This window comes from Heterodontus francisci, chromosome 38 (assembly GCF_036365525.1).
Source record: "Heterodontus francisci isolate sHetFra1 chromosome 38, sHetFra1.hap1, whole genome shotgun sequence".
Taxonomy (NCBI): Eukaryota; Metazoa; Chordata; class Chondrichthyes; order Heterodontiformes; family Heterodontidae; genus Heterodontus; species Heterodontus francisci.
The window spans coordinates 5933250-5947275 of record NC_090408.1 but is presented as its reverse complement, the minus strand read 5'-3'; the positions used below and the strand labels follow the sequence as shown (position 1 = coordinate 5947275).

The following is a 14026-nucleotide window of genomic DNA, read 5'->3' as shown; positions in this document are numbered from 1 at the left end:
ATTCCAAAGATTAACGACCCTCAGAGAAGAAACTCCTCCTTATCTCTGCCTTCAATGGAAGACCCCTTATATTGAAACTGTGCCCCCTAGTTGTAGATTCCCCCATGAGGGGAAGCATTTTCTCAGCATCTGTCATGTCCTCTCAGAATCTTATGTGTTTCAGTGAGAACATCTAAACTCCAATGAGTTGCAACCCAACATGCTCAACCTTTCCTCATAAGACAGCCTCGTCATCCTAGGAATCAGCCTACTGAACCTTCTCTGAACTGCTTCCAATACAAGTATATCCCTCAAGTAAGGAGACCAAAACTGTATGCAGTACTCTAGGTGCAGTCTCACCAATGCCCTGTACAGTTGAAGCAAGACTTCCCGATTTCTATACTCCACCCCCCTTGCAATAAATGCCAATATTCCATTTTCCTTCCTAATTACTTGCTGTACCTTCTTCCAGGGCAGACATCACCACAAGGTACCATGGCGTCACGCAAGGTCTGGTCATTGACACCAACTAGACCTAGTCATCACGAGGAGACACGAGCTGCCCGTGCTCTTCACACCTGCACCTACCACAGCGCAGATCGGGACTCCGACCACTCTCTTATAAGCAACCGAGTGAAGGTGCAGCCCCAAAAGTTCCACAGCTCCAAACACGATGGCCCGCCATGCATCAACATCCATTGCTTAAGCAATGAAGCCAAATACCAGCACTTCACATTGTTGCTAGAATGCTTGCTACCCACCAAAACCTTAACGGAAAGCACCGATAAAGCTTGGAAGTTACTAAGCTCAATCATCTATGAAGCAGCAGAAGCATCATTTGGTAAAGGCGGAACCCGCCTACTCAGTTGAGATGATATCCGTCATTAATGCGAAAAACAAAGCCTATACGATGCACAATATAAATCCAACAGCTAAGACACTGCATGACCTGAAAGTAGCCAAGACAGCCATGTAAAGGAGAGGGAGATACGGCACAAACACTGGATCAACTTATGCCAAGAAATCCAAACTGCATATGACAAAGGAAATCTATGAGCTATGTACAAAGGGATCAAGAGGGTGCTTGGCCCTGCCATCACCAAAGTTGGCAGATGATGAAGTACTCACCAGCAGAAGTAAACAGATGCCCCACTGGGCTGAACACTACTGTGAGCTGTACTCCTGTGAGTCAGACATCTTCCAGTCTGCACTCGATGCTCTCCCGCAACTTCCTGTCATGGATGAGTTAGACGAAGAGCCCTCATCACTGGAGCTTGAGAAGGCTATAGACCGCCTAGTGAACAGAAGGGCACCGGCAAGAATGGAATCCAGCCAAACTGTTCAAGCACAGAAAGTCCCATGTATTGCCACACCTTTATGAGCTTTTCCCTCTCTGCTGGAAAGTAGGCTCAGTTCCACAGGAGATGTGTGATGCCAAAATCATTACAAAAACAAAGGCAACAGAGGATCTGAAACACCTACAGGGGCATCTCACTCCTTAGCGTCACGGGGAAGGTCTTTGCTAGGGTCATACTTAAATGACTCCTTTTACTTGCAGACCGAGTGCACCCGGAAGCACAAATGCGGTTGCTGTGCCTGCAGATCTACTGTGGATATAATCTTCTCCATACACCAGCTACAAGAGAAGCGTAGGGAACAGAGTATACCCCTTTAACTTACTTTTGTAGATCTCACTAAGGCATTTGGCAGAGTCAGCAGAAATTTAGGGAAAACTTGGCCGTCCACCGAAGCTCCCGTCTCATTTGCTCCGTCCATGACAACATGCACTGCACTTCCAACAGTTTCGGAGTGAAGAATGGAGTGAAACAGGGTTGTGTCCTCTCCCCACTCTGTTTGGCATCTTCTTCTCCAAGCTCCTGACCTTCCCTGCAGATCTGGAAGGAGTCTACTTGCACACTAGGTCAGATGGCAAGCTCTACAATCTATCAAGGCTGAAAGCAAAGACAAAAACACATCATGTCCTAATCAGAGAACTCCTCTACGCTGATGATGCTGCGCTCGTCACGCACATGGAAACTCAGCTACAAAAGACTCATGGACTATCTCTCCCTAGCCTATAACTTATTCTCTTCGACTATAAATGTCAAGAAAACCATGGTCTTGGGACAAGGTGTCGCATCTCTGTCCCGATCACATGAAATAACACCCCACTGGAAGTGGTTAGCAAATTTATTTATTTAGAGATACAGCACTGAAACAGGCCCTTCAGCCTACCGAGTCTGCTGACCATCAACCACCCATTTATACTAATCCTACATTAAACCCATATTCCTACCACATCCCCACCTTCCCTCAATTCCCCTACCACCTACCTATACTAGGGGCAATTTACAATGGCCAATTTACCTATCAACTTGCAAGTCTTTGGCTGAGAGAGGAAAATGGAGCACCCGGTAAAAACCCACGCTTGGGGAAATTCTGCTACCATGGGTCCACGGTGACAGACGATCTATCCCTTGATGCACAGTTCGATACACGCACTGGGAAAGCAGCTACCACCTTTGGCCGACTTGCAAAATGTGAATGGAATATCAAGCTGACCCTTAGGACCAAGCTGATGGTTTATAAGGCCTGTGTTCTCAGCACCTTGCTGTATGGCTGTGAAACATGGGTGACTTACAGCTACCAGGAAAAGAAGTTCAATGATTTCCATCTTTGCTGTCTGCGGAGTATTATGGGTATATCCTGGCAGGAAAAAAATCACAAATCTGGCAGTGCTCTCAAAGGCAGAGCTCCCAAGTGTGTTGGCACTAATCAAAGAGAGGCGACTTCAGTGGATCAGACACGTCCGCAGGATGGAAGACAGTCACATACCCAAAGACCTTCTGTATGGGCCAGATGACCAAAGGAGCACCCTTAGCTCTGCTTCAAGGATGCTTGCAAGCATGACATGACAGCCTTAAATGCAAACTATTGCACTTGGGAGTCACTAGCTGGCGAAAGAGGGAAAAGGCGACACATCCTGTGAACTGGTGTGTACTACCACGATGACCAGTTGCTACAGCAGTTTGGCAACAGATGCCAACATCAGAAAGAACAATTCACAGCGTCACTTGGCAATTTCATGTGCAGCATTTGTGACAGAAACGGCCTCTCAAGGATTGGCCTTCAGAGCCATCAGCAAAGGTGCACCAAGAGAAGACACCCCACCTAAATAGATTGTTTGCTGCATGTCCATCACCTTTCGCAAATGGAAGGATGTCAACCTGCATGCTGACCTTTTGTGGTTCATGTACAAGAACACCCAGATCCCTCTATACTGCAGCATTCTGCAGTCTCTCTCCCATCCAAATAATATTCTGCTTTTCTATTCTTCTTGCCAAAGTGGGCAAGTTCACACTTTCCCACCTTATACTCCATCTGCCAATTTTTTGCCCAATCACATAACCTATCTATATCTCTTTGCTGAGCAAAGGTGTATTTCTTCGCTTTCGTACCTATCTTGGTATCGCCTGCAAATCTGGCTACAATACACTTGGTCCCTTCATCCAAGTCATTAATAAAGATCATAAATAGTTGAGGCCCCAGCACTGATCCCTGTGGCACTCCACTAGTTACAGTTTGCCAACCTGAAAATGCCCCATTTATCCTGACTCTCTGTTTCCTGTTATTTAGCCAATCCTCTATCCATGCTAATATATTACCCCCAACACCATAAGCTCTTACCTTGTGTAGTAACCTTTTATGTGGCACCTTATCGAAAGACTTTTGGGAATCCAAATACACATCTACTAGTTCCCCTTTATCCATCCTGCTTGTTGCATCCTCAAAGAACGCTAATAAAGTTGTCAAACACCATTTCCCTTTCATAAAACCATGTTGACTCTGCCCAATTATATTATGATTTTCGAAATATCCTGCGACTACTTCCTTAATAAAGGTTTCTAGTATTTACCCAATGACAGATCTTAGGCTAACTGGTGTTTAGTTTTCTGCTCCTTTTCTTGAATATCATGAAGTCAACACCGAGTGCTGCAGGCTTTCCAACAGTCAGGAGGGTGGGGGTATCCTCAATAGTCAAGCACAATCCTGCCATCGCAAGGGCTCAACATTTGGAAACATCCCAGGGCTGATGGGAGGGGTGACCAGGCGTGGAGCCCACAGCCTAATTTTTCTACCCTGACCTACAGGCACAGATGCCAAATGGAGTGACCCAAAGTGCTGCCTCAGCTGAGGACAAACGAGGCTCAAACCAGGGCCCTTTCTGGTCTGCGTGGCTCAGAGGCGCCGATACCTGAAGCAGTGAAGTCGGCGCTTAAACCTTGTGCACTGTCTTTCAATGTCGAATTGCTCTGGGTGGTAAAACATGTGCCGACTTCTTACTGATTTTTTGAGCTAAGATGCAGAACATAATCACAGATCGCAATGTGAATGCAGAGTGAGAAGTGAAGAATTTGGTGCAGGGGGAAGGAGGTGCTCCTTTTTACCTTTTAAGACTTGAAGTGGTTTGTGTAAGATTGAGGCAGTATTAAAAACTAGGAAGCTGTAGCTAATTAAATATTTAAACTAGATAAATTTAAAAAACTAAAAATAAACTAAGTGAATAATTATATTACCAAAAGCTTTATGTAAATAACAAGGTTAGACAGTGATAGCAGTGCAGGAGACGTGCTGATCTGCAGCATGTGGGAGCAGTGTGATCCCAAGTAACCACATCTGCAGTTCGCGTCTGCAATTCATGGAACTTCAGCTCAGTCGTCGAGCTAAAGTTCAAGGTGCAGATATTGTGATGGATCAGGGTGGGGAGACTGAAAATTTTGATCCAGGTGACTAGTCACTTCCGTTGGGTTACATGGCAGTCCAGATTTGGTTAGTAGTTAGGTACGTAAGGGTGCAACTGTGACTCAGGTAGATAACGAACTGTAGATGCAGCGTTGAGGGAGCCTCAGCCTTTGATCTTGTCCAACAGGTATGAGGGTACTTGCTACCGGTGTGGATGAGAATAGAATCTGAAGGGAGAATGGGAAAATTAACCACGGCACCATGGTACCAGAGGGGATTCAAGTGGGGGTAATGAAATAGAATGTTGTAGTGGTAGGGCATAGTATATTCAGGGGTATGCTCTGCAGTCGTGACCAGGAGTTCCAATGGTCGTGTTGCCTGCCCAGTGCCAGGGTTAAAGACATCTCCTCGCGGCTGGAGAAAAAGGGGGAGGATCCAATTGTTATTGTCGATGTAGGAACCAATAACAAAAGGTAGAACTAGGAATGAGGTTATGCTGAAGATGTTCGAGGAGCTACAGTCTAAATTAATAAGCAGAATCTCAAAGGTAATTGTAACGCCAATGTTTTTTGTTGAATGATTATTTTCTTTGGTCCACTGACTGGAAATCTGAATTTTTTATTTGAAGAAATTTTATAAAGACATTTTTCCAAAGGGATAACTGCTGGCAGCTTAAGATGATCACCCAGTCTGCTACATTGTATCCTACATTGCAAAGGACTTTGAAGAGGGAGACGAAATGGCTGCATTTTCCAGCAAGAACCAAGACCCAGGAAATTTAAAGGAATGATCTGTTGTTTCCAGCAAGCAGAGAAATATTGCTCACTGCTATCCTTGAATTACTGAGTGATTGTCATGTGTCAATCCCCTCCCCATCTGTGGTTAAACTGGCGTTTTGCACTGCAGCAGAGCAGAAGCAACTGGACTCTGACATGAGCAGACCCTAAGTGGGGGTCTCGCTCTCATTCCATTCCAGTTTGAAAGCTTTCAAATCCTGCTTGTTGACTGACCACCTCTGCATACTCCGGCTACGATCAGAAACCCCATTGGAGGAAATCATCAGCATCTCTATCTCCAAGAGACTCAAAGAAACAGCCATCTACCTCTCAAACTAAAAACCTCAGGACCACTGAATTCAGCTAGAAGCCAGCCGAATCACCAAACTTCGTAGACTGCATTCCTTTTATTTTTGGACTCTAACTCAACCAATCTGCCTCTTCCCACTCTGAAACCTATTGATGCTTGTGTAAACCTCTCGTGTGTGTGAGTGAGAATGTTGCCGTGTTATTATTTCTATAGTGCGGTTTAGGTACAATAAAGTTAACCTCTTTGCTAACTCAAGAAAACCTCTGTTTGTTTCTTATGATCAGAGCAAGTAAGTAATCAAACACCTACTGAATTGGCCAGTACATCCACTTTAAGATAGAATTAATCCTGTTGTAGTCAAACAAGGAGGGGAAAAGACCCCTCCACATTTGATGGTAACAGTAATAATCACTTGATTACGACCTGAGCCACATGTCAATTGGTATAGGGTCAAACAGATCAGAGAGTTGAAAGCATGGCTGAAAGAGTGGGGAGGTAGGGGTTTCAATTCAGGAGACATTGGTACCATAAGAAAAAGGGAGCTTTTCCATGGGACGAATTCCACTTAAACTGATTTTACTAACAGAATTAACAAAGGGGAGTCAGTGGACGTGGTATACTTGGATTTTCAGAAGGCTTTTGATAAAGTCCCCCACAGGAGATTGGTTAGCGAAATTAAAGCACATGGGATAGGGTGGTAATATACTGGCATGGATTAAGGATTGGTTGCCAGGCAGAAAACAGAGTACGAATAAATGGGTCATTCTCATGTTGGCAGGCTGTGACTAGTGGGGTATTGCTTGGGCCCCCAGCTGTTCACAATATATATCAATGATTTGGATGTGGGGACCAAATGTAATATTCCCAAATTCGCAGATGACATAAAACTAGGTGGGAGTGTGTATTGTGAGGAACATGCAAAGCGGCTTCAAGGGGATTTGGACAGACTTAGTGAGTGGGCAAGAACGTGATAAATGGAATATAATGTGGAAGAAAGTGAGGTTATCCATTTTGGTAGGAGGAATAGATGGGCAGAGTATTTCTTAAATGGCAAGTGATTAGAAAGTGTAAATGTACAAAGGGACCTGGGTGTCCTCGTCAATAAGTCACTGAAAGCTAACATGCAGGTGCAACAAGTAATTCAGAAGGCTAATGGTATGTTAGCCTTTATAGAAACATAGAAAAATAGGAGTAGGCCATTCAGCCCTTCGAGCCTGCTCCGCCATTCAATATGACCATGGCAGATCATCCAAACTCAGTAACCTGTTCCCTCTTTCTCCCCCTATCCCTTGATCCCATTAGCCCCCCAAGAACTATATCTAACTCTTTCTTGAATATATTTAATGATTTGGCCTCAACTGCTTTCTGTGGTAGAGAATTCCACACTGTCTGGGTGAAGAAATCTCTCCTCATCTCAGTCCTAAATGGCTTACCCCTTATCCTTAGATGCAAGAGGATTTGAGTACAGGAGTAGTGAAGTCTTGCTTCAATTGTATAGAACCTTGGTTAGACTGCACTTGGAGTACTGAGTGTAGCTTTGGTCCCCTTACCTCAGGAAGTATATTATTGCCATAGAGGGAGTGCAACGATGATTCATCAGACTTGTTCCCGGGATGGTGGGACTGTCCTATGAAGAGAGATTGGCGAAACTGGGCCTGTATTCTCTCGAGTTTCAAAGAAGAGAGGTGATCTCATTGAAACCTACAAAATACTTAAAGGGATAGACAGCTAAGATGTTTCCCCTGGTTGGGGAGTCTAGAACCAGGGGACACAATTTCAAAATGAGGGGGAAGCCATTTAGGACTGAGATGAGGAGAAATTTCTTTAATCAGAGGGTTGCGAATCTTTGGAATTCTTTACTCCAGAGGGCTGTGGAAGCTCAGTCATTGAGTATGTTTAAAGCAGAGATTGACAGATTTCTAAATACAAATAACAAAGGGGATATGGGGATAATGTGGGAAAAAGGCATTGAAGTGGATGATCAGCCATGATTATATTGAATGGCGGGGCAGGCTCAATGGTCTGAATGGCCTACTCCTGCTCCTATGTTCCCAGGTCCTATTCCTAAACTGGGAACATTGTATTAGTGAATCAAATAACTAGAGTAGTAAATAGGGCTTTAAACTAAGAAAGGGGTTGGAGGGTTCAAGTAAGGGTAAATTTCTACGTCTGAAAAAGGAAAGTCAAGCCTGGAGACTAGAGTGGTGATTTGGGTAAAATCAAGAAAGACTTGCATTTATGTAGCATCTTTCATGACCACAGAATGTCCCAATGTGCTTTACAGCCAGTGAAGTACTTTTGAAGTGCAGTCAGCTGTAAGAAACGTAACAGCCAATTTGAACACAGCCGCTCCCACAAACAGCAACGTGATAATGACCAGATAATCTGATTTTGTATGTTGATTGAGGGATAAGTATTAGCAAGGAACTGGGGATAATTACCCTTCTCTTCTTCAAACGGTGCCATGGAATCTTTTATGTCCACCTGAGGGAGCAGGTGGGGCCTCAATTTAACATCTCATCTCAAAGACAGCACCTCTAACAGTGCAACACTCCCTCAGAGTATCAGTCTAGTTTGTTGCTCTCCAGTCCTGGAGTGGGACTTGAACCCTCAACCTTCTGACTCAGAGGTGAGTGCACTACCAACTGACACAAAGTTTAATAAGAGTCACAGAACACTAGCAACTAAGGTCACATCAGGGTAACATAGTAAAAAGCTAAAATTAAAGCACAATGTGTGAATGCACAAGGATTTTGCAATACAATGAATGATGAATTATGAATTTGATGCACAAATAGAGATAAATGAGTTTGATCTAGCAGCCCAATTTTAACTCTGTGCAACTGGGTCGGTTTTGAATGGGTAAAAATCAGGCCCATGGTTGCAGGGTGACCGAAGTTGGGAACTAAATATTCCAGGGTACATGACTTTTAGAAATGATCGGCAAAATGGCAAAGGAGATGGGGTAGTCCTGATAATAAAGGATGAGATAAAGGAGTAAAAGGGTCTTAGGCTATAAAAATCAGGAAGACGAATCAGTGCAGCCAAGTTAAGAAGTAACAAAGAGCAGAAAACACTGGTGTGAGTAATTTATAGGCCCCCGAACAGTAATTATAGTGCTGGACAGAGTATGAATCAGGAAATTAGAGGAGCATTTAACAAAGATAATACAATCATCCTGAAGGACTTTAATCTTCATATAGACTGGGTAAATCAAATGGCCAAAATTAGCTTGGAGGACAAGTTCATGGAATGCACGTGAGACAGTTTTCTAAACAATGTCGAGGAACCAACTACAGAACAGGCTTATTTAGATCTAGTATTGGGTAATGAAGCAGAATTGATTTTTAATCTTATAGCAAAGGATCCTCTGGAGAAAGGATGATCATAAAATGATGGATTTCATATTCAGTTTGAGAGTGACGCGGTTAGGCCCCAAACTAGGGTCGTAAATTTTAAAAAGCTATTTAGAGTCATAGAAATTTATAAGCATAGCAGGACACGATTCGGCCTGTCATGCCTGTGCCAGATTTTTAAAAAGCCATCCAGTCTAATCCCACTTTCTAGCACATGGTCCGTAACTGTGTAGGTTACGGCACTTGAAGGGCTTATCCAAGTATTTTTAAATTAGATGAGGGCTTCTACCTCTACCACCCTTTCAGGCATTGAGTTCCAGACCCCCATTAACTGCTGGGTGAAAAGAAAATTCTCAACTCCCCTCCAATCCTTGTATTAAGTACTTCAAATCTCTTCCCCCTAGTTATTGGCCTCTCTGCTAACAGAAATAGATCATCCCTATCTAGGCCCCTCATAATTTTATACACCTCAATTAAATCTCCCCTCAGCCTCCTCTGTTCCAAAGAAAGCTGTGGGCGGCACAGTGGCGAGTACCGCAGCCTCACAGCTCCAGCGACCCGGGTTCAATTCTGGGTACTGCCTGTGTGGAGTTTGCAAGTTCTCCCTGTGTCTGCGTGGGTTTCCTCCGGGTACTCCGGTTTCCTCCCACATGCCAAAGACTTGCAGGTTGGTAGGTAAATTGGCCATTATAAATTGCCACTAGTATAGGTAGGTGGTCGGGATGTTTGGTAGGAATATGGGATTAGTGTAGGATTAGTATAAATGGGTGGTTGATGGTCGGCACAGACTCGGTGGGCCGAAGGGCCTGTTTCAGTGCTGTATCTCTAAACTAAACTAAACTAAACCAGCCCCAACCTATCCAATCTTTCCTCATAACTGAAGTTTTCCAGTCCTGGAACATGCGGGTGAATATGTTCTGTACCCTCTCTAGTGTGATCACATCCTTCCTGTAATATGGGGATCAGAGCTATACACCGTTCTTGAGCTGTGGCCTAACTAGTATTTTATACAGTTCTAGCATAATCTCCCTGCTCTTATATCAGTGCCTGGGGGTGAAAAGTATCATGTATGCCTTCTTAATCACCTTATCTATTTTCTATGTTTATATCTACCTGTCCAGCTATCTTAAGCGATCTATGAACTTGAACTCAAAGGTTCTCTGCTCTTCTACACTTCTCAGTATCTTACAAGATGCATCCCCTTCTCTTGTTTGTCCGCCCAAATACATTACCTCACATTTCTCTGACTGAATTCTGTTTACTACTTTTCTAGCCACCTGACCAGTCCGTTCGTTTTTTTTCAATTATTCATAGGATGTGGGCGCCGCTGGCTAGGCCAGATTTATTGCCCATCCTTAATTGCCCTAGAGAAGGTGGTGGTGAGCTGCCTTCTTGCACTACTGCAGTCCTTGGGACGTAGGTACAACTACAGTGCTGTTAGGAAGGGAGTTACAGGATTTTGACCCAGTGACAGTGAAGGAACGGCAATATAGTTGTTGAAGATGGCCATTGCCTGGCACTTGTGTGGCACAAAGGTTACTTACTAGCCTAGCCTAAGCCTGAATATTGTCCAGGTCTTGCTGCATGCAGGCACGGACTGCTTCAGTATCTGAGGAGTTGCAAATGGAACTGAGCACTGTAATCATCAGCAAACATTCCTACCTGTCTTTCTGATGGAGGGAAGGTCACTGATGAAACAACCTAGGACACTGCCTGGAGGAACTCCTGCAGCAATACCTTACGGTTGAGATGATTAGCCTCCAATAACCATCTTCGTGCTAGGTATGACTCCAGCCAGTTTAGAGATTTTCCTCTGATTCCCACTGACTTCAATTTTACCAGGGCTCCTTGATGTCAAGAGCAGTCACTCGCATCTCACCTCTGAAATTCAGCTCTTTAGTCTAAGCTTGAACCAAGGCTGTAATGGGGTCTGGAGCTGTGAGGCCCTGGTGGAACCCAAACTGAGCATTGGTGAGCAGGTTATTGGTGAATAAATGCTGCTTGATAGCGCTGTCAATGACACCTTCCACCACTTTGTTGATGATTCAGAGTAGACCGATGGGGCGGTGATTGGCCAGGTTGGATTTGGAGTCCTACTTTTTGCAGACAGGATAAAACTGAGCAATTTTCCACATTGTCAGGTAGAAGCCAGTGTTGGAGCTGTACTGGAAGAACTTGGCTAATGGCGTGACCAGAGCACAAGTCTTCAGCACTACAGCTAGGATGTTGTTGGCCTTGGTTGTATCCAGTGCACTGAGCTGTTTCTTGATATCAGAGGGAATGAATCGCATTTACATCTATGTAGGAAATGCAAATAGCTGGAGATCATTAAACATCCCTCAAGAGGTTTGTTACTATCTCAGGGGTTTCACTGGCAAGTTACTGTATCGACCTGTGGTCAAAGTAAATTGCTGTATCAACTGGAAGGAGTGCTTGGGGCCCTCGATGGCGGGAAGAGAGGGCGTGAAAGGGCAGTGTTGCATCTCCTGCACTTGCACGGGAAGGGAAGATGCTTCATTGAATATGGATGATACTTGGGTAGAAGGTGAGGACAATGGGACCCCTATTGTAGTTCTGTGAGAGAGTGAGAGAGTGTGAGGGGTGAGAACAGAAGGACACAGTTGAGGGCCCTGTCAACTAGGTGGAGGAAAAGCCTTAGCTGACAAAAGAGAAAAATATAATTGGAAGCACTGGTATCGAAGGTGGCAGTCAAAACAGATGAGATGGAGAAACTGGGAGAATGGAGAATTCATTACAGCAAGAGTGCGGGAGGAAGTGTAATCTAACTAGCTGTGGGCTTACAGTAGAAGTTGGTTGACAGCCTATCCCCAGAAATGAAAATAGAGAAGTTGAGGAAAGGGAAGAGATAGAGATGTACAGCATAGAAACAGACCCTTCAGCCCACCGCGTCCATGCCGACCATAATGCCTATCTATATTAATCCCACCTGCCTGCATTAATTCCATATCCCTCTATGCCTTTCTCATTCAAGTACCTGTCCAGATGCCTCTTAAATGTCGCTACTGTTCCTGCCTCCACCACATCCTCTGGCAGCTCATTCCAGATACCCACTATTCTTTGTGTGAAATATTTACCCCTTTGATCCCCTTTAAACCTCCTCCCTCTCGCCTTATATCTATGCCCTCTAGTTTTAGTCACCCAGAACATGGGAAACAGAGCCTATCTATGCCTCTCATAATTTTATATACCTCTATCATGTCCCCTCTCAGCCTCCTTCGCTCCAGCGAAAACAGACCCAGCCTATCCAATCTCTCTTTATAACTCAAGCCTTCCAAACCAGGCAACATCCTTGTGAATCTTTTCTGCACGCACTCTAGCTTAATCACATCTTTCCTGTAGTGCGGCGACCAGAACCACAAATGTGGCCTAACCAACGTTATGTACAACTGTAACATGACGTCCCAACTCTTGTACTCAATGCCTCGGCCGATGAAGGCAAGCATGCCATACGCCTTCTTCACCACCCTGTCTACCCGTGTTGCCACTTTCAGGGAACTATGTACTTACACCCCAAGGTCTCTCTGCTCAACAGCACTCCCCAAGGCCCTGCCATTCACTGTATATGTCCTGCCCTGGTTTAACTTCCCAAAATGCATCACTTCGCACTTGTCTGCGTTAGATTCCATTTGCCAATCCCTTGCCCACTTTCCCAGTTGATCTATATCCTGTTGTAACCTTAGACAACCTTCTTCACTGTCCACTATACCACCAATTTTGGTGTCATCTGCAAATTTACTAATCATGCCCCCTATATTCACATCCAAGTCATTAATATATATGACAAACAACAGAGGGCCCTGCACCGATCCCTGCGGCACACCACTGGTCACCGGCCTCCACTCTGAAAAACAACCCTCCACTACCACCCGCTGCCTCCTATCACCAAGCCAATTTTGTATCCAATTGGCTAGCTCACTCTGGATCGCATGTGTTCAAACCTTCTGGACCAGCCTACCACGCGGGACCTTGTCAAAGACCTTACTCAAGGCAATGTAGACAACGTCCACCGCCCTGCCCTCATCAATCCTCTTGGTCCCCTCCTCAAAAAACTCAATCAAATTCGTGAGACATGATTTCCCACGCACAAAGCAATGCTGACTATCCCTAATCAGACCATGCCTTTCCAAATGTGTATAAATCCTGTCTCTCAGAATCCCTTCCATTACCTTTCCCACCACTGATGTAAGGCTCACTGGCCTGTAGTTCCCTGGCTTATCCCTGCTGCCCTTCTTAAATAAAGGCACAACATTAGCTATCCTCCAGTCTTCCGGTACCTCACCCGTGGCTAACGATGATACAAAAATCTCTGCCAGGGCCCCAGTAATCTCCTCCCTTGCTTCCCATAGCATCCTAGGATACACCTAGTCAGGCCCTGGGGATTTATCCACCTTAATACGCTTCAAGACCTCCTCCTTTGTAATGTTGATATGCTCCAATATCGCTGTTCCCTCCCTTGATCTCACGAGCTACTATGACCTTTTCCATGGTAAATACAGACGAGAAATGTTCATTTAAGACCTCGCCCATTTCCCGTGGCTCCACACATAGATTACCACACTGATCCTTAAGGGGACCTACTCTCTCCCTAGTTACCCTTTTACTCTTAATATTCTTATAGAACCTTTTATAGAATCTTGGCCATGTGAGCCGCATGGAAGATGGCAGGATCCCCAAAGACACATTGAACAGCGAGCTCGCCACTGGTATCAGACCCACCGGCCGTCCATGTCTCCGCTTTAAAGACGTCTGCAAACGCGACATGAAGTCCTGTGACATTGATCAAAAGTCGTGGGAGTCAGTTGCCAGCGTTCGCCAGAGCTGGCGGGCAGCCATAAAGGCGG

The 14026-nt window shown here is 44.9% G+C and overlaps 1 protein-coding gene across 1 annotated transcript in view; it reads right to left on the bottom strand.

The window, feature by feature from the left end:
• chsy1 (chondroitin sulfate synthase 1) overlaps positions 1-14026 on the bottom strand; it is a 58240-nt gene that overhangs the window by 4731 nt on the left and 39483 nt on the right. The window lies entirely within an intron of this gene.